Source organism: Orcinus orca, chromosome 20 (assembly GCF_937001465.1).
Source record: "Orcinus orca chromosome 20, mOrcOrc1.1, whole genome shotgun sequence".
NCBI lineage: Eukaryota > Metazoa > Chordata > Mammalia > Artiodactyla > Delphinidae > Orcinus > Orcinus orca.
In genome coordinates this window covers 5,253,443-5,281,259 of record NC_064578.1, presented here as the reverse complement: position 1 = coordinate 5,281,259, position 27,817 = coordinate 5,253,443, and the positions used below count along the sequence as shown (strand labels likewise).

Below are 27,817 nucleotides of genomic sequence, written 5' to 3'. Positions count from 1 at the left end.
GCCTTAATTATTGTAATTGCCACAATGTTGGTGGGTGTCATAGGATACAAAGTGGATTTAGACCCGTTTACAGTCTAATTTAATGGTGGGGTCTTCAGAGCCTTCCATATGGATGGTGCATTGTGAATGGACAGGAGGAATGTACTCGGCTGTATTCCCAAGAGTGTGTGAGAGGAAACCCTTCATCCATTGGGCACCTGCCAGAACCAGGGTTGCACAGATCACTCTTTGGTTCATAGCCCCACCCTGTACCAGCCCACTCAGACTGGGGGACTATATTTGCGTGACTATATGTTACTCCTTTGAATTTCATGGTTGAAAGCTTACCATGAATCTATGGCTCCAGTTCACACTGGTGCCACTCTGTGGTCCTTGCTTTCCCAGGCAGGCTGCAGGTGCAGGTACCTTCTAAGGAACTGGGTCATAGAGATCTTCTCACCTATATCTTTGCAGCTTTATCTACGGTGGTCTCTCAGGGACTTGGGCATGCCATGGTAGCTGTCTTTGGAAACATGTCTGCTTTTAGGAAAGATTAAGCAGAAGACATCTTTAAATTAACCCGTTCCTGGGCATAGTTTGTATGTGTCTGAGAGACTGACTCAAAAGTAGGTTCTGTTTTATATGCGTGGTGCATATCCCCAAATAAGTCCCAAAGAAATCACAACGGCAATCTGACTTACCTTTATGAATTCAAAAAACACCTTGTCAATATTAACATTAGAAATCAGCCCTAATTGCTTCACTCTGATATTGCAGTTTTTGTGTCTTTCCTTCTAATTTGTGTCCACTTGCATCCTGTATTTGTCGTTTTATATTTTACTTTCTTTTACCTAATATATCGTAAGCATGTACCAGATTTCCCCCCAGTCATTATAATTATACCCTTTAATGACTACATAATGGTCCATCAGGTAGCTAAATCTAATTTATTTGGCCATTTTCCTATGGTTAAACATCTAGGCCATTGATTTTCAGACGTTTTTAGCTGCAGAAACTGTGTTTTAAGAAACCATATGTAGAACCAAAAAATACTCTATTGATTCTTTTTTTTCTTAAATATCTAAAGTAAAAGATGATTAACTTCATAAAAAGCTTTCAGGCTATAGTTATAAAAGCCAAGTTCCCATTACCACTGCCTCCATAGCCCTAGCCAGAGATAATCCCTGTACTAGCCTAATTTCTAGATGTTTTCATCTATGTTTACAAACAGAATAGACATACTTGATATACATGGGATAATACAGGGCATATTGTTTTTAACTTGCTTTTTCCGCCACTTAATATGTCTTGAAGATGTTCCTTGTCATTGCGATTAGATCTGCCTCATTCTTTTTACCTTTTGCATAATATTCCCCAAATGGACCTACCCAGGGTTTTTCCTCAGGCCCTTCCCAGTGGACAGTTAGGCTGTTTACAGTTTGTATCATTAGACACAGTGATCCAGAGTGCTCCTTTATCTACTCTGCATCCTTTTAGTTCCTGCCAAGATCCCTCGTGGTGGTGGTTCCAGGTTTTAAAACCTCCAGCTGGGAGATTTTCAGCGGCTGTAGATAATGGTGCAATGAACATCTAAAGCATATTGTGCATTTTCCCCCTTTCTTGAATGTCGTCAGGAAAAATGGCTGGATGTAGGCTGAAGCAGGGAAGGAAATAACAGTGGCACTTTTGTGACACATGAGACCTACTGTTTTCCAAAATTAGTTTTACCGTTTGCTCTGCCTATAGCGTCAAGTGGGGGATCCATGTTCGAGGTCCCCTTGCTCTTCACCCCAGGGCCCTGCGCGTGAGTCAGTGGCTCCCCAACAAACACAAAGTAATAGCAGCCAACACTTACTGAGTGCTTTCTGTGTAGCAGGTGGATGGTGATGCCTTGGCAAATACCTTAGCTTATTCGATTTTCAAAAGTAGCTTGTGAGATAGGTGCCATTATTATTTCGTTTTCCAATGTAAATACTGATGCTCAGAACGGTTCCAGAGTTTGCTCCAGGTCATAGACCTCATAGGTTATGGACTTGGGACATGAACCCAGGTACTTCAGATTCAGAGATCAGGTTCTTAATCAGTGTGGGAACCATGTGGGGTGGGACAAGGAAAGTGGCAAGATCCAGGCGACTCACTGTAAGCCCCTATACATGGTGGATGGCAGCTGGACATTCAATCAAATATTTCCTGTGCATCTAAAATGCACACAGCCCAATGTGAACACTGGTCTACCTGGGGGCGGGGCATGCCCCCCAGGTCCCGCCCATTCTGTTCTGTTTGCCCAGTCACAGCCTTGTCTCTTTGGCCTCCATCCTCCCCAGGGATTTGGTTGTAGGTTCTCGTTCCCTCCATCCAGACGTTCTCTTCTTCCCTAAATATTCGTTTTGTATATTCCCACTGGGGAGTTCCGACCGTTGCTACAGGTGGCTCCTTTGTTTGCCGTTTACTGCTCTCAGCTGCATTTTTCCCAAAGGCCCCTCGCATCAGCAAGTGTCCGGATCACTAAGAACGTCAAGCTGTGCGGTATGTTCCTCCTCAGAGCCCTTCACGCCAGTTGGTGTCCCTTTCTGCCAGCAGCCCTGCGTTCCCTGTGGCCATCTCCCTCTTTTTCTGTGCTTGCTGGAAACAAAGCACTAACTGGATTTCACCTTCTATAGCTCTGGTGAAATGACAGGCTAGTGCCTCCAATTAGTTCCTTAGACGGTGTTGATGAAGAGGCATGTGGTGTCCTTACGAGCACAGAAGGGCTGGAGCGGCAGAGTCCCCTGCTGCATCTTACCCACCGTTTTCAGGGAGGTTGGTTTGTGCTCGGCCTTTCTGGTCTGTGTTCCGGATGCTGACCCCACTCATTCAGAGGTCTGGACTGCTGCCTTCTTTCATCTGAGTAATAGTGATGGGGAGTCGAATTTGTGCCTGGCACCGGGCGCCTGCTGCCCAGACAGCAGAGAACAGGCCGGACACATCCCCTGCCCTCCAGGAACTGCCAGGGAAGATGGGGAAGTCGGGATGTGGCAGTTTAACTAACAGAGTCAGGTGTCTGCAAAAGTTTAACTAAATCAAATGTGCCAGGGCCAAAAGCGTGGAGAAAGAGAAGGACCAGTTGAGTGGTGGGGCCTTGTGATGGGTGCTGGGATCCACACAGCCCCTACCTTTGGTGAGAAGGCTGCCCAAGAGATCAGTTACGGCGGAACGTGAGAGGTGCCGCCATGTCAGCGGTATGTGCAGGGGACGTGGCTTCATGGAATGTGGGTGTCACCCTGTTGAGTTCAGAGGTGGCTTCTGGGAAGAGCAGATACTAGAGCCACCTTCAAGAGTTTATCAGATGCCTGAGGGAGATGTCTTACAATACCAATTCTGGGGCTTTCCCCCCAAATTCTGACTTGACCAATCTGATGTGGCGCCTCTAAATTTGCACTCTTAAGTTCTCCCCATGGGATTTTGCTTCTCCCAAGGTGGCAGATCTGATAACCCTCACTGGACGTGAGTGCAGCTGGCCTGGCCCAGGGCAGAAACAGAAGAGGGTCCCAGGGGCAGAGTAGGGGCTGCTCGGGGTTTCTTAAGTACCCCCAGGCTCTGACTCCATCAGAGGCCAAAACTCACCCATCACTTCTGTGCCCAGGGGGTACACGCTCCTTCCCAGCTCCACCCAACTGGGAGCTTCCAGGAATCCAAAGGGCTGTCTGCATCAGGCCTGGGACTTCTCTGCATCCATGGCCCTGCTTCTGCTGAATCCAAGGTCTTGGACTGGCTTGATCCCAGATCTGCTTCTCCTCTTGTCCTCTGGGCTCTCACTTTGTTGGTCTGTTTATTTACTTACTGTTTACTTTTTTATTTCCCTCCTTTAAATTACGTAGTAAATTCATGCTTGTGGTAACAACTCAAAGCACAAAAATGGCTAAATTAAAATGAACGTTTCCACCCCTTCCAGTTCCAACCCAATACTCCCCAACATCATCGCCGTTAACAGCTTGTGTGTATTCCTCTTAGGTGGTTTCCTCCTCTACACATACATATCTTCACACAGGACTTGACTTTGTTTTCATTTGATTTTACAAAGCATGAAGTTACAGAGCGCAGTTTATTTTATAACCTGCCTCCCCACCCAAGAAAAAAATTGTGATCATGTTTCCATGACAATAGAAATTCTCTCTTTTTAATAGCTATAGTACCACTGTAGTTTATGTCTCCATTTAGCGCTCTCAGGTCTCTTCCTGTTGTCTTGCAAGCCTGAGCAACCCAGCATCAGTCTTCTTCATGGACTGTCTTTAGATGCTGGCACATCTCGGTCCTACTGGGTAAATTCCCACCAGTGGGATTGCCTGCTTCTGACATTCAGTCCCCTGATCCTGGCCCCCAACAGTTGTCTCTTCCCTGGATCCAACCCAAGTCTGATGAGATCTCAGTTTCACCCCATGGTTTAATAATGAGAAAACAGCCTCCAGGGACTGTCCCTGGATGGTGTCTAAAATGGGAATGTCATCATGCAAAAGCAGTGTCTATTTACCAACTATGAAATGACTGTTTTTCATGGATTTTTCTTTTTATTTGACATCTCAACTGTCAATCTCAACGTAAACACTGGTTTTTGCTCTAGGACTAGTCTGATTTAAATATCATAATTGTCAACTACACAATAGCATCTTTTCTTTGGTTTGTAAATACAGCAAAGTTATATACAGGATTCCCGTTTCACGATTTTATAAAAAGAGAAAAAAATTTTATCATAATGAACATAACAGAACTCAGAAAGTCCACTGACATTTTGTCCAAAAATGTTCTGTTAGCCTTGGAATGTAGCAATGCTGTTGATAAGAAAAACATCTTGATCACCTTGTTTATCCTTAAAAAGCTCAAAGACTTTTCTTCTTAGCATGCCTTCCAGTGGGAAAGAGGACAGAGACATGATTAAATTTTCAGGCAGAAACACATGACTATAAATAATTGACTCTCTCATGTTTCATGAGCCTTAACCTCATACTTTCTGAATATTTATTTCTTTTATTTCAAAATGTTTATTTACTTTTCTCCATTGACTTTAATTAATTTTGCCTTTGGCTCATAAACAGGTGAAACTGAACACTTCTATTTGCATTTTTATCTTGAAGCAAGCTAACTAATTAAACTCTCCAGTTTGGTTTCACTATGTCGCACCAGAGCCATAGGAAGATGGCTGACAGATGCACAGATTTGTGGCTGTTTTTCTAAGAAGGAAATGGAAGGAGCTTTTGAAAATTGTGATGGTTTTATGGAAATGCTAAAGGTAAAACCTGTGTTAAGGTTCTCTCCATCACAGGAAGAGAGCTGAGCACATGAGGTACAAAAAGAGGTAAAAGGAAGGGTCTAGAAACTACATGCTGGTGAACTTTCCTAGAGTTCTAGAAAAAGAATTTTTCTAGAACGAATTAATATAGAATGAATTAATATGAATTAATATAGAAACAAATTGTGAGCATATAGTTTTCAGTAGTGTTACTCAACTGGTAGAGAAGAGGAATGCCCAAAGCATAATATATTAGACCTCAGCCTGATTCATGACAAGTTCTTCCATAAAATCTTAGGAATTATTAAAAAAAAAGAACACGCAATGTTAATAGTGGTAAAAATCTAAGACTATCTTGGAGAAGATATTTATAGCACATTTAACTAATAAAGGATAAGTAACTATAGAGTATATAGGCCCCCTAAACTCAGTAGGAAATAAAGCAAAAAAATTTAATAGTAAAAAATATAAACAGTCATTTTGAAGATAAGGAAACTTAAATGACCAATAAGTGTACAAAAATCTGTTCAAACTCGTTAACCATCATGAAATTCAAATAACAACCACAATTTGATATTATTTTATGTCTACCTGATTGGTAAATATTAAGTCTAGAAATACCAAGTGTTGGCAGCAACGTGGGAAAACAGGGACACTCATTCATGGCTGTTGGGAGCGTAAATTGAAACAACTTTGGAGAACAGTTTGTCATTATCTACAAAAGTTGAATGTATTCCTCGGTCCATACCTGCAGGGAACTTCCATATGTGCACCTGGACACACGGAAATGGATGTTCCTAGCAGCATGGCCGGCAGCAGCAAAAATAGGAAACAGTGTATGCACGAGCTAAGCGTCCCGTGGCTGGTGAATGACAGCTCAGTCGTGTGATGAACTGCTCTGCGGCACTGACAGTGGACCCCCGCACTCACCCTGCCCCTCAGCCCCCGAACATACCACGCTGTGAAAAACACAGTTTGCAGAAAAATACATACAGTGTGATTCCATTTCTAGAGAATTCAAAAACATGAAAAACTAATATGTTTAGATAATATGTTTAGATAAGTTACCAATAACCATTTTCCTCGGAGGGAAGGACGGGGGATGAGATCAAGGGGAGACACGCAGGGGTTACAGTGGCATCGTACGTGATATTTCCTAAGCGGTGTGGTGGGCAGAAGTGTTGATTATATTCTTTCTTATACCTTGCTATATGTTGTATATGTGTGTGTACATGTGTGTTGTATGTATGCGTATATATGTGACTTTGTGTACATATATTCCTGTGTATGTATGAAATAATTCATAATTTTAAGAAGGAAAGAGAAATATGAGCTAGATGACATTTACCAGGCACTAATCTTATCTTATTCAACATTTATATCAATAACTTATCAAAATCATGCTTCATCCAGAGTGGATGAGGGATAGCTAATCCATCAGATGATTGAATCAGGTTTTCTAAAAGGCATGGACACACTGTAACCATGAGCTGATGATTTAATGTCACGGAGATGAATGTAAAGTCTTTGCCTGAGATTCTTAAAAAAACAGCCTACTAAATCAGAGTGAGATTCCCTATATTAAATAGTATTTCATGCGAAAACAGTGTTGGGGTCCTAGTTGACCACAAGCTCGAAAGGCATTTCTGTGTAAGTGCCTTCTGAGTGAGTTAATTTCCTCTTTAGGAACAGTGATCATCCTCCCACAGCCAGCGCAGCTCAGGACACATCTTGCATATTTTGCTGTCAGCACCTTGATTTGAGTAGAAAGTTGACAAATTGCAGCGAGGTCAGAAGACTAGCAATGAAGGATGCGTAGATAGATAAGTTTTCAGTTCATCAGAGGGAGATGTGGAAGAGCCAGAGCAGAGCGAGAGGTTTGCAGTAGGTTGCTTCCAGCTCAGCGTGCACAGGATCTCACCAACAGTCAGAGATGCCCAAAACAGCAGTGGGCGGCCTTGTAAGGTGTACGCTCATGTCCCTGGGTGTTCAAACAGAGACTGCATAACTCACTCTCCCTGCAGTCATACTGAAGGTGGACTCCACAGCTCTGATAGCCCTTGCACCGCATGGCTTCCGTGACTCTGTGAGAACAACCAAAGAGAAGTCACAGGTGGAAATAGGAAGCCATTTGGTTTAACAGAGACCAAGGTGGAAGCGTGGAGCATCACAGGGCAGACAGCTGAGTTCAGGACCTTCCACACACGCCCTGCGGTTCCCCCAAGTAGCAGCAGCTGCCCTGCAGGTGACACCTTGGTCTGTTCAGCAGGACCTGTCTCTCTGCTGAACTTGGACCTATAGGAAAGGGGCTGTTGTGGCCCAATTTCTGGCTCTGGACAAGGAAAAGAACTTGGATTTGGGAGGCTGGAGACCTGAGTTTGAATCTTCCCCTGCCTCCTGTTTGACTCTGTGATCTCAAGTCCATTACTCTATTTTTCTGAGTCTTTTTTTCCACTGTTAAAACAAGGATGAGGAGGCCTGTTTCAAGGAGTAGAGAGGATTAAATAGGAAATAGGAAGCAGCTGGTGTATTTAACCCAATACCCCTGAAAATTGTGAATAAGAACACTTGTAGTACTCTTCACTCGTTCACTCATCCATTCATCCAACAAAAGTCGATGTGATACTTATACCCCAGGTACCCTGGTAGACTCCTAGCCATTGGGAATATGTCTGTGGAGATGGTAATCCCTTCCCTCAAGCCGCAGTCTAGTAGCTGATTCTGACACTATGTAGACAATTGCAACCCAGTGTGCACAGGACTGGGGTGAAGATAAACCCGGGAGGGAAATGAGGCCAAAGAGAAGGAATATTTAATGCTGCCTCAGGAAGGAGGTTGGGGGACAGACTTTCCAAGGTGATCTAAAAGATGAGCAGAAATTACTGAGGTGGTGCAGGACCAGCGAGGGGGAGAGGAGAGTATGAGAGTCCAGGCCTGAATCAATGGCATGTGCCGTCATCGTGGCAAGTTTGGGGAAGTTCAAGGTCAGTGTTTCAGCCCAGATGAGCTAGCTCATACTGCTATAGCCCCTAAAATGCAGTGGCTCACCAAGAAATGGTTTATTTCTTCTCGTGATAATGGCCAGCGGGGGCTGTTTGGGGACTCTGCTCCGTGTCACCCCCTCTCTGGGATTCAGGCTGACAGAGCAGAGCAGCTCCCATGTGGAACACTGGCAGTGGCTGTGCAGAGGGAGAGACTGAATGGCACGGGGGGACCGCCTCTTAAAGCTTCCGACTGAAAGGGACACGCCTCCCTCGTGGTTACGTTTCATGGGTCAAAGTAAGTTGCAGGGCCATACCTAAGTCCAGCAGAGGAGGCGAGCGCAGTCCTTACACGTGGCCAGAAGAAACCAGAAGTATTTGTTGATAGCGGTGATGGCCACCACAGTCAATGTGGCAGGAAGGGGAGGGGACAAAGATGAGGGGAGAGCAAAGGGGAGGGGAACGCCGGCCAGGCCAGGAAGGCCCGTGATGCTTTATTCTAGATGTTTTTTTTACTGTATCCAGCAGGAGCCATCAAAGTATATCATGTCTGGGAATGACACAAGGAACCGCTCATTTTAGAAAAGTTAAATTGGAGACAGCAGGGATGGTGTTCGTTCATTTGTTCCATAAACATCTACGTTGGTGATACAAAGCAGAAAAAGTCCATATTACATTTGGTGAAGGAGGGGAGACCATCAATCAACAAACTAAACAGACAAATTTATAACATTTCAGAGGGTGATAAGTTGTAGAAAGAAAAGTGAAGATGGAATAATAGTTTGGAGCCTGTTAGAAAACAAACTAGTAGCTTAAAGGTGAGAGAAGGGAATGCATTAGGAAGCCATTAGAAGGTACTGGGTCATCTCTCAGAATCGTAAGAGGGTAAATGAGATAAGGTATATGGAAATGTCTAAGGCAAGATGCTTCAATAAACATTAGTTGAATCTGAACTTAGAGTTGGAATAGCTGTTTTGAAGCGTTCAGTCCCCATGGACGCAGATGTGACATGAACACTTTTCAGGAGAGTGGATAATAGACAAGCCACTCAGCTGGTTTATTAAGATGGAAATTTTCACAAGGGCTTAAATAAAGATTCAAGTCAATGGGCACTGCCTTTTTAATTGATAAGAGCAACTTGGAGGTAAATGTGAGGTGCTTGCTGCCTGTGTGGCTATAGAATTGGGGGAATTCTTTAAACCTCCCTGTCAGCTAACTGTGAAGTGGGGATCTGTATGTGATCTCGTGTGGCTTTCTGTAGAATAAGTGGATGAGATGAGAAGCAAAGTTGCCTCTCTTACTCCTCTCTTTCCATTCTTCACTCTGACAGTCAGCACAATTCACAAGTTTATCAGCTGAGGAAGCACCTAACAAACTCTCTCCTCTCCCACTTCCATGCCCTTTTGGCACTGTGAACTTGAAATTCACTGGCATTGTTCTGTGTACCAGAATCACAGATGCTAAAAGTTGAGGGAGTTTTCAGAGGTGATCTGATGGTTCGCTCTCCTTTGAAAGCAGGATTCCCTTCTGTTACCCAACAGCAAATGTCGTTCAATCTACACACACACACACACACACACACACACACAGAGCGATGCGAGCTCACCGCTCAGCAGGCAGCGCCTTCCATCACTGCACAGCTCCCTCGGTCGCCATGTTCTTCCCCAAGACCAGTCCCCTGGTCTTGAGTTTCAACATAAACGTGAAATCATTCGAGTATTAGAAGGTAACATACTCCCATTTTAGGACATGCTCTCTTCCAGTCACGTTAGGCTAGTTTTTGTCTTTCTTTTTCTCTATCCTTCCTTCCCTTTCAGTCTTAAAAAGGTTGAAAAAAGGGCCCAATTACTAGAACTAATCTTTACATCACAGTAGCCCTGCCATCTAGACTGCCTGCCGTGCCCTCTCCTCCTGACAGGCTCTGGTTTGTCTCTTTCCCTTGTATATTATGGGAGCCAGGATGATCCAGGATTCCAGCCATGATCCAAGAAGGGCAGAATCCAAGGGCAGGGGTGGAGGCCTCTAACCCTTCTCCATAAACTTTACTTCTCGGTACTGGCAAGAAATATAACCCGTAATAGTTGACATTCAAGGAAAACATTCTTATTGAGCCCCTTGGACTGGATTAACTCCAAAGCTTCTTTCTGTCAAATGTATTGTGATTCAAAGAAGGAAAAAAAATACACTGTGCACATTTTTCTTTCCTTAAAGATTGGAAAGAAATGAGGAAAAAGCTTGTCTCGTTCATGTTTTTATAGAAATATAAAGCACGTGTCCTCTGTGACAAAGATATTTCTTTCCCTCTAAATCCAGCAGAGCCCACGAAGAGCTTAAGTGTGAGCGAATGTCACACATTCATCTTCCTGGGCCACTTTGCTACGCTTCTGTAAAGATAAAATGGCTTTCGCAGCATTGGAAATGGTGAGATTTAGGAGCTGGTCCCCTGCATGTCTTTGGGATTGAGCCTGGAAAATGTGTCCATCATTAGCTGACCCCAAGAACAGAATTTATGACCTCTGAGGGCAGAGGCCCAGCAGCTGTTCTTCACTGAACTGATTCTCAGGAAACTGATCCAGAAACATTCTTGGGGCCATAGATATGCATATGTTTCTCATGTCTGGTCCTGCCCTGCCCTGTCCCCACTGTCTGCCTCCAACTGCCTCATTCTTGGCTGTACAACAAGAGTCTAGCTTCCTTATATGCCTGGGTTCCAACCCCGATTCCACCAGGCACTGGCTGTGTGACCTCAAGCCTGTCACCGCTATTCCTCCAAGGACAACCTGGGGATGAGAACAGAACCTCCATGAGGTCAAGTTCATGCACTAGGGCTTAGAACAGCTCCTCATGCATTGTGAGCAGTGTGGTAGGCTGAATCGTGGCCACCCAAAGATATCAAGTCCTGGCCCCTGGAACTGGTAAGTGTGACTTTATTTGGAAGAAGAGCCTTTGCAGTTGTGATTAAGTTAAGGATTCTGAGATGAGGCGATTACCCTGGAGTATCCACGTGGGCCAATATCATCACAGGGGTCCTTAGGAGAGAGAAGCAGAAGGTGTTAACACAGAAACACAGAGAAGGTGGTGTGAAGGCAAAGCAGAGAGAGATGGGGCCGCAAGCCAAGGAATGCCAGCGGCCACCAGAAGTTGAATGAGGCAAGGGACAGGTTCTCCCCAGAGCCTTCAGAGGGAGCGTGACACCGCCCACACCTGGATCTCAGACTTCTAGCCTCCAGGACTCTGAGAGAACAGTTTTCTATGGTTTTAAGCTGCCTGGTGTGTGCTAATTTGATACAGCAGCCCTAGAAAACGAGTGCAATCTGTGAGGGGTGCATCAGGAGTGTGCCTGGGACATAAGCCCTGAGGCGGCAGACACCTGGTGACACTGTGGGCAGCTCACTGCAAATCCTCAATGCGTTTTCACTCAGTTAATGAATTCAGACTGCTGCCGTCCTGCCTCTCCCTTTCTCTCCATCTCGTTTTTACTCTGCCTCTCTTCCCTCTGTCCCTGATGAGATTTAACCATCTGCTAATCATCCCCTAGTGTAAGCTTCAGTCTCTCCTGTAGTTGCTGGCTGACCCCTTCCTGCCGTCAATCACAGGTAGTGGGCTTCTGACTGCTCACATTTTGGCAAAATGAGTTGCTTAGGACCCTGTGGCTTACTGTAGTGTTTCTTTTCTCTACTGAGATGGGGTCTTTTGTACCACAATACTTTCCTATTTTGCGGGCCATGTCTGGGGCAGATGGTATTTAAGAGGTTGCATTCAGGGCGACCTAAATGTTCAAAAGCGTCGAAGGCAGTGCTTGATGTGATGGGTGCTCAGGACCTTTAATTCGGTGCTTTTTCAACTTGACTTGCAAATTCACTTGTCTCAGAGTTTCCAGCTCTTAAAAATTGTTTAACGTGCCCACTCTCTTAGCAGGAGGGAGAGTTTGAAGATGGCCAGTGGTGCTGTTTTGCAGGCTTTAATACCTCTTTGCGCTCAGTAAATGGGCAGGTTATTCTGTGGAAGGAAATGTTTTAAAGACTTAAATGCTAAATAATAATCAAATAGTCCAGAGGTGAGCAGACCATTCCCAGTGGTAATGCAGGGAAAAACAACTTGAGACTGTCCCAGCCCTAAATCGCAGCTGGGAGCTGCTAAAGACATTCTTAAGTCAGTCACCTTATGGCAGTGGAGATCCATGCTGCCCACCACGAGATGCTTTCAGAACGACCTTGAATGTGCTTTTTACCAAGTGCCTGCGTTGCACTGTGGTGCAATTTTGCGTTTAAGCGTTTCTGTCTCTCCTAGTTGAATGTGGGAAAGTTGAGGAGCAGGGACTGTCTTATTCATCTCCGTATCCATGGTCCTAGCTCAGGACCTGCCACAAAGTGGCCCCAGTAGAGTGGAGTTGAAATAAATGAATATTTGCAACACACAGGCAGAATTTCTGCTTTCCTTGGAGTGGGCACAGGACTGGCCCGTGAGGGCATATCTTTTATTGAAAATGAGATTCTTAGGTTGTGCAAATGCGAAGGGTCCATTACACACTGATGAGGCAGCTGTGGTCTCTCCAAGCCCTGCAGGTAACATGGGCTGGTAGAGCACAAAGAGACCTTAAGAGGGGGTCACGTTTGGCTCCCGCCATTTCCATATATCTCTTTTGTCTGTCCTCAAACAGTCTCTGCATCATCCTCCTCTGTAGCAGGGAACTATTACAGTACAAGAAGCCCTGTCACAGATCCATATGGCTCTCCTGGGCTTTTAGTGGTAGTGAATCACCCCACATACACAAACACACACACACACCTGTTTGCACACCCTCACTTTCAACTTTCTGTGTATTTCCTGCCTCCAGAACCCTAGGCCATAAGGGCCGTTATGAAAGGGAGGCAGAAGGGTCAGAGTCAGAGAAGGAGATGTGATGAGGGAAGCAGAGGTCAGAGATATGGAGAGAGATTTGAAGATGCTGTGCCGCGGACTGGGAAGATGGAGGAAGGGGCCAAGGAGCCAAGTCACGCAGGGGCCCCTCTAACCACACGACGTTCCCTCTGCCACTTCTTACTCGTGGCATCGGGCCTTTGGGCATTAGAGGGTAGCTCTCCTGGCCCTCCCTTTGCACGGCAATAGTGGAAGCTTATGAATTAATCTTGGCTAACAGGAAGAATTTCAGAAAAGACAGACATGGCTAAAGGAAAGACCGAGATCAGTTTGGCAACTTGCAAGAAGGGGCTGTGTTTTGATTATCTGCGAGTCACCCAGTGCATGGAACAGACCCTGAAATATTACTGAGGCTTAATATTGAGTTAAAATGATGATCGCCTCCCTTGTATTTGATAGTCTACATCTATTTATGCAACCTAAGATTACCTTAAGGAAAAAAAAATCAATTTCACCTAATCATGCATTTATTCAGACTTAACTTCTACCTCTTTATCAAAAGAGGTTCCTGTGAGCTGTGCCTGTCTCATCTTGTAATAATAATCATATTCTCAAAGAACACAGAGTCCTGGGTTGAATATTACATATGTTAACTTCATTTAATCCACAAAACAACTCCATCGGATGAGTACCATTTTTTATCTAGGGGTGCATCCAGTCAGTCCAGCCTGAATCATGTGTCTGTTGGTTCTCTCAGCTTGGGAAGCAGATGTCTTTGGTCTCTCCCCTGCCAGACTATTTCCAAGAAGAGAACATTCCCATCTGGAAAGGCAGCACCATTAGGAGGCTGAAATACACACACAGGAGAGACAATTTAAAAACATAAATGAGGGCTTCCCTGGTGGCGCAGTGGTTGAGAGTCCGCCTGCCGATGCAGGGGACACGGGTTCGTGCCCCGGTCTGGGAAGATCCCACATGCCACGGAGCGGCTGGGCCCGTGAGCCATGGCCGCTGAGCCTGCGTGTCCGGAGCCTGTGCTCCGCAACGGGAGAGGCCACAACAGTGAGAGGCCCGCGTAATGCAAAAAAAATAATAATGATAAAAATAAAAACATAAATGAAATGAGGAAATGTTCATACAGAGTGAGCCAGACGCTATTGGATCTGTTCTCCATTTACTCCATCACTAAATATTTACTGAGTACCTACTGGGTGCCTGACTGTTGCGTTCTGTGTGATACAAGTGTGAGTCAGATATGCATCGCTTAGTTTTACGTGGTGTCTGAGTTATTCCATGAGTGGTGTCCTGATGGCCTGGAAGAGGTAATGCAGCTTTCAAAAGTGACATTCGCCCTGGAGCGAAACAGTCATTGCAAGTGGAAATGACTCTCCAGTTCCACATGGCAGGATTGTCAGGGAGAAGCTTTGTCACCCTTCTCCAGGCTGAGAGCCCAGACATCCAGAGGGGTCCCGCTTAGATTTCAATCCCAAGCGCGTTTAATTTCAGATTTGTGTGACCCTGATCAAGCTCCTTCATCAAGTTTTATTCTTCATAAAAGATCCAATTCCCCAGACTCATAAAATGACTCCTTCTAAGTCAGTGTTATTTTATAAATACCATTGCTCGCTTAAATCACAGGCAGCTGACTTCCCAGCCATAAAACAACAGCTTGCAACATCACTATGGTACCCAATATGTATTTACTTATCAAGTTGAAGAACACGTGTTTGCAAAATCAGCAACATTACAGCTCCACCAGCAATTTGCCGACACTTTCTTCCCGTTGAAGGCAAAGTCTCGAGTCTCAGATGTGCCGTATTTCCGCATCCTGCCTCATTTTTATCTTGCTACTGCAGTACTCACCAGCCCCCTCCTCCTGCCTCTGCAAACCTCCCTGAGCCCCTCATTGACCATGCCTGTGACTTCAGGCAGGTTATTTACCTAACAGGTGCAGTTCTGGGGGCATCGATCGTCTATCTATTCTTCACCACAACTCGGGTTGCTGGCCCTGCTGGTCCTTTGGGCTCCTGACATGGCTCAGAGATGCCCCAGACAAGCTCTAGTGGGTCAGAGCAAAAGTGTTCTATAGCCAGTCTGCAGGGAGAGTTCTTGAAAATTAACTATTCCACGTGCAAAGTGTAATCTGAAATGTCTAAGAGACATGACCTGTGCTGGAGTGGAGTGGGACAAAGGCATTGTGGCTCAGCCACTGACCACTGGATAGCCTGGTCGGTGGGCGAGTGATGTCACCCATTCAGGTGTCTGCCTGTTTTACAGGTGAGGAAACTGAGGCTGTGTGAACTTGCATGTATTGCCCAGATGCCATGGCCAATAAATAGAGTGTCAGAGTCTCCATCTGTCTGGCCCCATCTATTGCCAGGATCACATTCTCCAGATTCCATGCCGGGTCAGTAGATTCGGAATTTCTGAGGGTGAGTTTCAGGCATTAGGAGTATTTTTAAATCTTCCCAGTTGATTCAGATGAGCAGCCAGGGTTGCAAGGCATAGTTCCACATGTTGCTTTAATTTCATACTGGTGTGTGACCCACATCTGGTGGGACCCATGTTGTCGAGCATAAGTATCTTATTAAAAAGAAGAAGGCAGCGTAGGGTCCAGGAAATCAAGGCAGAGGCCAGGAAGATAGCAGCTCAAGAGCTGGGAGCCAGAAGAAGCTTGCGCAGGTCTCCCAGGGCAGAGAACCCAGAGCTTGGGAGGCGGGAGCCGGCACTGAGCAGGTCGCGTACCAGCGCGGAAGCTGTTTAGACTTCTTGAGCTGTTACGTAATGCTTCCCGCCTAATAGGGATGAAACCATCGGGGAAGCAAGGAGTTTTATGAGCAGTAACCGCTGGAGCCCTAATGATGGAAACAAAGGGCTCTGCGTTATGGCCTGATTGGCAGGATCTCTGACCGAGATTCCTGCTGCGCCCAGGGGCGGTCTCGATGCCTCTTGTACATTTCCCAGGCCTCTCGCAGGTCTGGCTCCTGGCTCTTAACCAGGACAGGCTGCATGATTTGTGGAATGAAAATGGGGGGCTCCTTGTTCAACAATTATTAAGACTGTCAAGAGGGTGACAGGAGAGCATTAAAACAAGCACAGGGCCCTTCCGAACACAGCACCGTGGCCGACCACACAGGCCGCACACCCGTGAAGCCGGCCCTGCTCTTGAGCTTACCTGAGACACCAACCTGGCCGTAGACTGCAGGTAGTAGTGGTGATCTGCACTTTCTGGATGAAGCACTTAATGAGTCTGCCCGTGGCTTTGCAGCTCTCTGCTTCTCCCACAACAGTCAGGAAACCACGTGTCCCAGTGGCAAGGCTACAAGATGCCAGTGTCTAGGTCCCTACATCACAACTGGGAAAGGAACCCCTTGAAAGGGAGCCACAATATGAGCTGAATCTGAGGGAGAAATTAACCCTATGCGTTAAGCCACTGACGCATGGATTGGTTTCTTATCTCAGTTTAGCCCAGCCTAATATAGGCTAAACTGAAATAACAAACCAATGATTTTAAATAGCAAAACTGCCTCGCCTTTGCCCTTAAAATGATGAGGGCAATAGGCCTATCTTCAGACTTTACTTAGGAATTAATATTTAGTGGAAGTCAGGCATTAATTATTTACTTGTTTCTGCTTATACCTTCACCATTACCTCAAGCTGTAATAGAAGAAAGATGATAACAAATAAAAATATTCATCCTTTATTCATTCATTCATTTACCTTATTCATTTATTTATTCACTCGTGCATTCAACAAATGTTTACGAAGCTCTTACTACTCTTATGAAGCTCATTATCCTGTTATCTTTGAAGATTTTCATGCTTTGAGTTATATAAAATTTAAGCAGGGGGGGCTTCCCTGGTGGCGCAGTGGTTGAGAGTCCGCCTGCAGTTACAGGGGACGCGGGTTCATGCCCTGGTCTGGGAAGATACCACATGTGAGCCATGGCCGCTGAGCCTGCGCGTCCGGAGCCTGTGCTCCGCAACGGAAGAGGCCACAACAGTGAGAGGCCCGCATACCGCCAAAAAAAAAAAAAATTTAAGCAGGAAGACTAAATGATGTTAGAATTAGCATGTTCTTCTTTTTAAAAAATTTCTTTTATTGAAGTAGATATACAATGTTGTGCTAATTTCTGCTGTACAGCAAAGCAATTCAGTTATACATATACATACATTCTTTTCCATATTCTTTTCCATTGTGGTTTACCACAAGAGGTTGAATCTAGTTCCCTGTGCTATACAGTAGGACCTTGCTGTGTATCCATTCTATATATAATAGTTTATGTATAGTATTAGCATGTTCTTAAACATTATATATTCTGTATATTTGCATATTCTGTGGTACTAATATTTGAGCCACTGTGAGGGGAATAAATACAGAAGAGATAGTATCTCTATGCTCAGTGAACTTCACATCTACAAGAGAGAGTTCCAAAAGAGAGGCAAATTGTTTCAATTTTTGGGGTATGGGATTTTAAAAGTGCCATTACTTTTAGAGACCCAGGTATAAATAACTCGAAGATTGTGTTTCTCAGCCTTAGCACTTTTGACATTTGGGGCTGCGTAATTCTTTGTGGTGGGCCTGTTCTATGCATTGTGGGGTGTTTAGCAGTATCCCTGGCCTCGACCCACTAGGTTCCAACATCACATACCCCGCCCTGGCTGTGACGACCCCAAAATGTCTCCAGACATTCCCCAGTGTCCCCTGAGGGATAAAATCACCCTCAATTGAAAACCACTGCTCTAAGGAGAACTAGAATTGCTTTTTAAATATCTCTTAAATTGGTTAAGCAAACAAACAAAAAATACACCACAATTTCCTTTTGGTTTATTTTTCTTCAGTTTTATGGAAAAAATATTTTCACATTCGAGAATTTCAGCTACTTTGTACTAATCCAGTACTGGGGATAGAGATTCCACTTAAAAATGCTTTTTTGAAGTATTTTAGGCAAGATCAGTTAATTGAGCAGTGTTTCCTGGATCCTTTTTAAAGGGCTGCACAGAAAGGAATTATAGATAAAAAGATTAAATAGAATTTTGAATAGGTTTTGAGAAAAACATTACCTCAAAATGCTGGATGAAACAAAGAAATTAGGGCAATAAAGTGAATCCTGACAGGAGGGACCCCAGTTTTACCATGTGTTACCTTCTATCTCAAAAACAGTTATTTTTCCTAACATCTGGCCCGCTGCAGCTCAAACAACAGCTCACCAGAGAAGTAGGGCAAAGGCACTGTGGAGATTGAACATTTAGCAGGTGCCACGGAAGAATTGAAATAATGATAAGGTGGTTCTGTCGCCACCATCTCTTTATCGCTATAAAAATAAACCACCTTTGAAAACAGATGGGGGACAGCCATTGCTCAACTTGTCATAACTTATTACATATTTGACTGTCAATTTGTGTTTAAAAAACCAACTAGCTCCCGGGAGGGAGAGCAAATTTGAGAGGAGAAGTCGATCACATTTCAAATCAAGCCTGTGGTAATTGCAGCTACACAGAGGCACTCCTGGCTGCTATTAAAGGAGGTGGGCAACTATCTCAAAATTGAAGGTGTTCTCACTTTTAAGAACAGAGTTGTCTTCTTATTTGAAGGTACTTACTCATCTCAAACCTGCGTTGAAAGTACATACTTTGTGCCAGCTTGATTCAGTGCTTTAACAGAGAATATCCATTAGGCAACCACCACGCTCAGCGGTCAGCATATTGCAGTGATTTATGGTGATGTCATTGGTAGCCCCAAAAGCCCAACATTTAGGAAATGGGTTGCATTCTCTTCTCCTCAGTTTTTTGCCTGTACCTGTCCCTTTTTAGTTTGGTCCATCCCTTAAATATGGTGTGCTATTCGGTTAGTTAAAATGGCAACTTCCACACTATTTTTTTTTTTGCGGTATGCGGGCCTCTCACTGTTGTGGCCTCTCCCATTGCGGAGCACAGGCTCCGGATGCACAGACTCAGCGGCCATGGCTCACGGGCCCAGCCGCTCTGCGGCATGTGGGATCTTCCCGGACCGGGGCACGAACCCGTGTCCCCTGCATCGGCAGGCGGACTCTCAACCACTGCACCATCAGGGAAGCCCCCCACACTGTTTTTTAAATTATACAGTATTTTCTAGCTTCTATGTGAAGGTTAATCCACTTACACTCCTTTACCTGTTATCTATTGCTGTATAATGATACACACCAAAACTTAGTGCCTTAAAACAACAGCCATTTAGTTGTTCATTATTTTGCAAGTTGGGATGGGTTCAGTGGGACAGTTCTCTTGCTGGTCCTGCCTGAGGTTGGCCATGTGGCTGCTGTCACGTAGAAGCTCAACTGGAGCTGACTGTTCCAAGATGGCCTCAACTTGCATGTCTGATGGGTATTTAGGGGTGTCAGCCAGGGAGCATCAGTTTCCAGACATGTGGCCCCTCCGGCAGGAGAGCCCAGATATCTTTAGATGGCGGCTGCTTTCCAGGAGGACAAGCTCTTGTGAACAAGTACTTCCAAACCTCTGTTTGTATGTTTCCACGTGTCCCATTGGCCAGAGAATGTCAGACGGCTAAACACACAGTCCAGGTGGAAGGGACAATACAAAGTTATGATTTGCTGGAGGCTACTAATAGGACAGTCTTACCACCTGATAGAAAGATTATCTCTGGATTCAAGATGAGTTAGGTGAGTGGAAATCAATTTGAATATTTGAAAATACCTACCAATTGTGACTAGATGTTTCTACACTTGTCTAAATTAGTGCCCTCTAGCGCTAGGCTAAAGCAACAAAATTTACTTTCTAGAGTAAAACTATTTAATAAAATGTGTTTATTTTCTTCAATCTTTACTTTCTCCTTTTTCAGAGAACATTAGTTGTGACCACATGAAATAGCAAACTCAGAATGATGATGGCTTAAACAAGATGGGCTTTCACCTTTCTTTCATTTATTTCTTGTTCATGTAAACAAAGCCAAAGGGAGGAATTCCAAGCTTTCCTTGAAGCTCCGTGGTCATAAGAGACTCAGGGACTCATATTTTTTCTGTCTTTCTGCTCTACCTTTCTATCACGTGGCTTTTATTTGAAGGGCCACCTCGTGGTCCACAATGGCTGCTGAAGCTATAATAGTCATCACATCTGCATCCCAGGCATCAGGAAGTGAGGAGAGAGGGTGTTACAAAAGCACACACATTCTGGATGAGGTCCCTTTAAGGAACCTTCCCAGGAGTCTCACACACTTTACTTCTAATTATATCTCATTGTCTAAACCTTAGTCGGTGACCACAGTAGCTGGCAGAGAAGCTGGGACATCTAGCATCTCACCTAGTCAGCAATGTGGCCAGCTGAAATCAGAGTTATGTTACTAAGGAAGCAAGGAAGAATGGATGCTGGGTAGCAACTCACAGTCTGAGCCACAGTCTCTTCAGTAAAGCAGGGTTCAAATCCTGGCTCATGGGGTGACTATATGGCCTTTTCAGTCTTTGTTTCCTCACCCGTACAAAGGGTTTAACAATATGACATACCTCCTGGAGTTACTATAGGATCAAATAAGTTAGCACATGACACATGCATCACATGTTTGTATTGTTGTGTCTCTACTGCCTCCCACTTGGCTGGGGCTGGGGCCACACAGGGGAACTTCCCTGTTCCAAAAGGGAGGTGGAAGGAAGAAGGGTGAACTCTTTATAGTGGATATGCCATTTTCTTACACTGTAATCTATCACCAGAGATTATAGTAACAATATTTAGTTACTGTCTTTGGGGGAAAGAATCGCCTCTACCTACAGCCAAGATCAAAGGTTGAAAACTGGTGAGCCTGGGACTAAGCCTGCCATGATCTGTTTTATTTGGCTTTCTTTGTCCCACTCAGTTTTCTTCTGTATTTTACATTTGAACTAGTGTCCAGCATGTAAATATTTTGACAGTTTATATGAAAATCCAAATTCCCACCTTGTCTTGAAAAATCAAAAGGTCTGGCTTCTCCAGACTTGCATTTCAGAAATGCAGCACTTACCCTGAACTAAAAGGTAGCTGCCTCTTTGGCGGACATGTACCCTCTAGTTAGCCACCACCTCTCCCAACTGTATCAGAATCACTTTACTCATGTAAGTGACCGTGTGGGCACTGGGTGGACATTTGAGCTTCTCACTCCTGCCCCAGCTCTCATGACCCCACTCTGGGAATGGGGCCAGAGAGCCGCACCCTCAGGGCCAACGTGTCTGGGCTACTGTCAGAAGAGAGGCCAAAGGTCATTGGCATCTTCATCAAAACTCACATTATCGAGAACTTTTTAGGTCTAACACACAGCCTGACCACCAAATGAAAAGTGCGAGAGAGTCTTTGTGCTGGTAAATGACAATCCCTAGATAACTGGGGAACAGAGGGTCAGGCCCCCCAAAGGAGAAATGGTGGCAAAGCTGAATCTCCCAGCTTGGCCTTGGCCTTGGATCTAACCTGCTTTCCCCCTTCTCTCCCCACCAAAGTCAGAGTCAGAGCACCTCTTCTGTCTCCTCCGGAGTATCGGGCAGGGCTTTAAGAGTCTCCTCACCCACAGCAGACAGCCCACCTCCTTCCCCCACCCCACCTGCTAGCAGAGTGTTTTGGAGATAAGCAGAAAGAGTTAAAGTGAATTACGAGGAGCAGCTTCTGATTGGACCCCCCCTCAAATGAAGATAAAGCAGGTCTGAAATGCTAATGTAGGTCAATGGGGAAATAAGACATTATTTACGATTCATTCCATGGGTGCCTTTTCAGGAATGCATGCACTGCAGAGTGCGGGCTGCCTCTGGATACCTATCAGATTGGTTTGGTATCTTCTGTCAACTACTCTTTGACAGTTTCCGTATTAATTCCTGTGTACACGGAAACATTGACAAGATCAGAGGAAGATGAATCATGCGTGCATGTGCTCAACAGAAGTTTCTAGACTTATCTAAGGGAAGAGAGGGATTGCTTCCTTATGAGATTTTAATTAATCTCTGCTTCTATAGATCCTGGGTGTGAGTCCCAGAACTAGTATGAGTTGCAGTCCATGTGGTTGGGTCCCATGAGACATTTGGCCCATCACCATCGTCATGGCAATGAGGTCCGCCCGCCGGAAGTGAGTTGCAAATTGCAGCAGTCAATAAAAATATCAATAAAACTTACAAAAAAATTAAAAATTTAAAAAAAATTTTAGTAAAAAACAGTAAATAAAACTTATATCTCACACTTATATTTATCACTGCCTAGGCACTGGACTTTATATTTCTTAATTTATACATTCTCATTGGAGACATTATCACCTCCAAGAGGGAAAAAATTGGTGCTTGGGGAGACATTAAAAACATGAGATATTACAGTGGTTTGTGGTCCTCAAAGGGCCATGATAGATATCTATGGCAGGGGATGACAGGTAGGAAAAAAATATCTAAAAAAGACTCTTGGTGTCTTACTAGATATTAGTGATCATGAAAAATAAAGGTTGAGAAACACTGCATTATTTCATTCAACGCCACAATAGCCGGTTAAGGGAAATGCTCTTTTGTAAGTGAGGAAGTTGAGGCTCCACAAAGTAAAGGAATTTGCCCGAGGATATCCAGATGGTTCCTGGTGTGGCAGGATTTGAAAGCAGACAACCCACATCCTCAGCAGTGCCTCTAACACTGTTCTGCCTGCATTTGTTCACCCGGTTCTCTTCTCGCCATTAACAAATGTTAGGGGAGATCTGGGTTGTGTCCACGTGTGTGGTCAGAAAGCAGTCCCAGACTGGTTGACCAGTGGGGAGTTGCATGTCCCAGGCCACTAATGTCACAGTGGCAGCGATTTTCATGTTTGTACTCTGACAGTCGTGACCATGAGATATGTCTGTATATGATAGCAGAACTTGGCCTATAGGGTGACACACGTATTCTGGTTTGCCCAGGTCTGTCCTGGAATGCACTCAGCCCTGGGCACACTGGCTGGTTTGTCATCCCACATCTAGAACACTGATTGGGCGTTTGGAATCAGGATGCCCAGAACCCCTTCAACCTGAAGGACTCCAACAGAAATTTAGTTTCAAATCAGTGTCAGTCCGACTAGACATACTCCACGATACTTCTGTGTCCCTCCCACCCAGCTAAACAAGTCAAGGTGCCTAGAGTCTAAGGGCTTTCCTTCTGACACGGAAATAAACACGAAGGAGTGGGTTATGCTGTGCCGGATCTGTGGCCGTGTTCTCTTAAAAGTAACCTCTGAGGCACATCCCTGAGACAGTTTAGTCGCAGAGACAGATGTTTGGGTGGGGCTAGAATGCCCTGCCTCCTCTCATGAGTTGGATGCTTTCTGATGACGTGACATTTTGTCACATCTAAGGAGCTCACTTAGTGATGCCTGCCATCTCTGATCATATCGGTTTTTATGTTTTGCATCCCCCTGGAAAGCATACAGTTGCTTCGACTGTGCTATCGAAGTGTATTCACTGCCAAATACAGACATGAATGTCCGTGTTCATGTCTCAATATATTATTCACTTATAAGAATATCATTTTTTAAAAAAGGAGTCTGACACTTTTGATCATGTGAAGGAAATGTTTGGGGATGAAGACAAAGAAATGTCAAGAACAGTAGAATTTTGTCAACTGTGGCACAGAGCGAGCTGTCTTTTGGAGTCTCCCACTCTTGAGGCTGGCTGACCTTACCTGGAGATTGAAAACAGCCCCTGACCTTCAGAGCTGCACTCCACTTCTTAAGGGTGTGACTATGCCTGAAATCACAAGGAAGCGGAACTTCAAACACCGGCTTCAAGGCCATGACACCAGGCGGCACATGTCTTTAATCAGAGAAACACAGCCAAGAGGAAGGGGCTACTGGCCAAGACAAAACTCTCCTAATTGTTTATCAGCCTATCACACTGGCAGCCATGTCCTTCGACAAAAGAAAATGACGGCCTGACTTGGGGCTTTCAACTAGCAGCCTGTAATTCTTTTGCTTTGGAGGGACCACTGCTAGTTCATCCAGCTCTGGGAGTGACAGAGTGATTATCATTTATGTTGACACATGGGAGAATATTGTGATGGGGAAGAAGACAGAAGTGTACTACATGGAGGACCCACACGTGTGTCTGTCGTATAATTATCATTTCTCTACAATCAGGAAGCTCACATAAGCACAAGATAAGCACAGATGAGAAGCCGCTGGGCTGATGGAAATAAATGAGCCCTTCTCAGAGTCCAGCATGTGGGCGTGGGCAAGGTTAAGGCATAGGGGCCATCCATAGGCCGTGGAACAACTGTCCTGGTGCCTACATGCTGAACATCAGCCCTGGACTTGGAATTGGTGTATGTCTGCTAAACCCAGGTCCAGCAAGGACCTCTGGGGGGGGGAAGAGCTCAGAGGTAGTGGGGGAGCATGCCTGGTTATGAAAAATGTCCAGGCAGTGCTGTCCAATCTTCTCACTAATGAGTTATCCATGACTTCTGGTCCTGTGGAATAAGGCAAAGCTATGGTGAGTTGCAAGAATGCAATTCTACCCAAAGAACATTGACAGAGGACCTATTGAGTGATAGCTACCAAGCTTATAAATATGAATAGAACACAGTCTGTGTCCCCCAAGGGCAAAATTTAGGACCATGTGACCCATCACATAAAGAAGTTCTTAAAATGAAGAGGTTCCATCAACAGAGAAGTTTAGGAAATGCTACAGATGCTGTTTTCTCTTGGAGATTCACAATATGCATTTGCTTCTTAAGGATGCTAGGAAGTTCTCCAAGAGGGAAACCTGCTCAACTGTGCTTTCTGCATATTTCCCAAATGTGTTTCTCTGATGAACCCATGGAACCAGGGTCCCTTGGAAACAATTTAGGAAATGGTGATTTAGGAGGCTTACCCCGCCATTGCAGAAGCTGGAAGTATGAAAATCATGATCCAGCCCCCAGAGGAGGAGTAGGACGAGAACAGGGTGTCGGGCCCATCAGATATACCAGGACTCGGGATAGAGCCTTGATCCTAGAGGAGTACTAGAGTACCGTATGGAGAAGCAGTGGCGGCTCCAGAATGTGTGTGTGAGTGTCTGTGTGTGTGTGTGTGTGTGTGTGTGTGTGTACGCGTGCGTGCATGCACACGCATGTGTATGTGTTATCATAGATTTGTGATCTCCACAGTAGAAACCCAAATCTATAAACTAAGACTGTGGACAAGGCGGGAGAGAGAAGGTAAGGCAGGGCAACTCTAAGATGATGGGCACCGGGGCTTCTGCCATAGCTGGTGCCGGTTTCTATGGACAACTTACTTCTGAGCTCCTTTGTCTGAGGTCATTGCCTGCACCGCCATGATAGGCTCAGAACTCAGGACAGGACGGTGATAAAAGGCATCCTCCTCAGAACTCTAACGTACCAGGCACGGCACCAAGTTATTTAATGTATTGTCCCATCAAGTCCTTACAGTGACCATAGAGAAAAGTGTTACTAATGTCCTAACGTTATGAGGGGGCATATGGGGAAACTGAGGTTCAAGGAGGGTTGATTAACTTGCTCAAGTTCACACAGTTAGTTAAAACCTGAACCTAGATGTTACCCCAAGGTCGTTTCCTTCAATGCTGCAAACCTATTTAGATGACTTCAGCAATGCTCATTGTCTACAGAAGTGGGCCTCAGAATTAAATCCAGGTGTGTATTCACAGCAGGGTAAAGACAAAGGCAGGGCTTAAGACCAAGTTCACTTACTCCCTAACAATTCATTAAAATAAAAAACATCTTCTGTGTAACCTTGGGAGTATTCCAGGATAACTTTTTATCATCCCATATTATCAAATCTGCAAAAAATAATACCAAAAAAGACATTATCAATGAATGTCCTGGTGGAAACTAAAAATTCATCACCCTGAGAGGTCTTTTTTTCCTTCCTATGAAGCCATGACAATCACAAACCATGATGGCTTCATTTTTTTTATACATTCTTTTGCCTGTTCGTTTCTGACTTCAATTAAAGGCATATTAAATAGGGCACAGATTCCATCAGTCAAGCATTCATTAGACACTAACAAAGTGCAGGGCACCAGGTCACAGGTCCTTAGCTGAGGACTGTTTCCTGTAGGGTATCCGTGGTGTGGAGGCCTCCTTCCAGGTCTTTGTCCACATGGAGCTCACTTAGTGTGGCCCGGGGTGAGATGTGGGCCTGGAAGTCGCCTTTCATTTCTGACAGAGACCCCCAAGTGGGCCTGTTTTCCTAGACCAGGAAGGCAAACGAGTGTACCCTTGACACTAACGGTGACAGACTGACAGCGGCTTCCTGGACCACTGGGCAGAGAAAGAACCCTGATTGCACAGTGCAGCTCAGTGAGCAGCAGCACAGGAACCAGATGGCTTGCTGACATCGTCCGAAGGCAGGGGGCAAGGCAGTGGGCTGCATGTGCCGAGGATCTATTCCGACACTGTCCCTGAGGCCTGCCCTGGTACAGTTTCACAAAGAAACAAAGAAGGGCAAAGACACAACACAGAGCAGAAGATGTATCTGGATGCATCTGGTTTAATGGCAACATTGGTGAAATTAAGTGAGACTATTTCACAGATTGATGAGATGAACTGAGACTATTTAACAGATAGATTCTTCTTTAGGATGGTCAGATCCGTTTGCCTGATCATTCGGACCTAATGGCTGATAATCTGATTCTGATTATGGGAAAAAATAAACGGGCTTTGATGGCTTGGGAAGCACTGTTATAAAAGGGAAAGGAATACCGGGATGGTGACTGAACTAGATGAACTCTATGTTTCCTTTAAGCTTGAATATTTTCTGTATATGAGTATTCCTGCTGGGGACGATAGGTCTGCTGGTTCCATCTCTTACCCATTAGCTCACATGTTGTGGGCTCAGAGGATTCAGAATCAGAAGATGGGGCCCTACATTCACAGAAGAGTAAACCACAGTGAAAAATTAGAGTTGGGCACGTCACCCTGAGCCAAATATGGTGGCTCTCAGTTGTCAAGACCAGCAGGTAAATGTGCCAGATTCCACTCTAGACCGTGCTTCTATTGGTGTTTATAATTATGATCCCTTTAAATTAAATTTTAATCACAAAATACTACATGCTCCTTGTAAAAATGATCAAACCATTACAGATCGGCCACCATCTTCCCTCGTCCCTGCATCACCATTAATCCCAGTGCCCTCTCTCCTTTCCCAGGTTTAACCACCAAAGCCAGTGTGAAGTTCACCCTTATAGACCTTCTTCTATCCATTTATGCACATAAACTGTACCTGAAAAATATATGCATAAAGTTTGTGGAATTTTCTGTTTGCAAATAGGTTCATAAAAATGATGTTATACTATGGATAACATTTTCCAACTTGATATTTTTCAGTTTTGGAGAGCCTTCTGTGTTAGAGCACATTATCTGTACAACCTTTTCTAAGTGCTGCAGAATATTTCACAGTGTAGGGATAACATCATTTTAGCAATTCCTCTGTTGTTGAATGGTTAGGTTCTTTCCAAATGTTTCTCGGATCCTCCGTAAACATCCCCGCCAAAACCCCTTGTCGACAGGTGCAAGTGTTTCTTGAGGGTAAATGCCAAGAGAGTGAATGCATTTTTTTTTGTACTAGTTGCTATCCAGTTGTCTTCCAAAGCACCTAATGCCAGTCGCCCTTCGTATCAGCTGTGTGTGAGCGAGCCCTGTGTCCGACACCCTTCTCAACCTTGTTATAATCAAATAGTCCCCGTCACTCTCGTCTTTATACCTTCTTCGTCTCTAAAGCGTCAGCATTGCGGCTGCGCACAGAGCATGCTCAAGTAACATCCACGC

General features: G+C 44.8%; 1 protein-coding gene across 1 annotated transcript in view; it reads left to right on the top strand.

Annotated features, from left to right (window-relative positions):
- CDH13 (cadherin 13) overlaps window positions 1-27,817 on the top strand; it is a 999,893-nt gene that overhangs the window by 738,347 nt on the left and 233,729 nt on the right. The gene's annotated exons all lie outside the window — the stretch shown is intronic.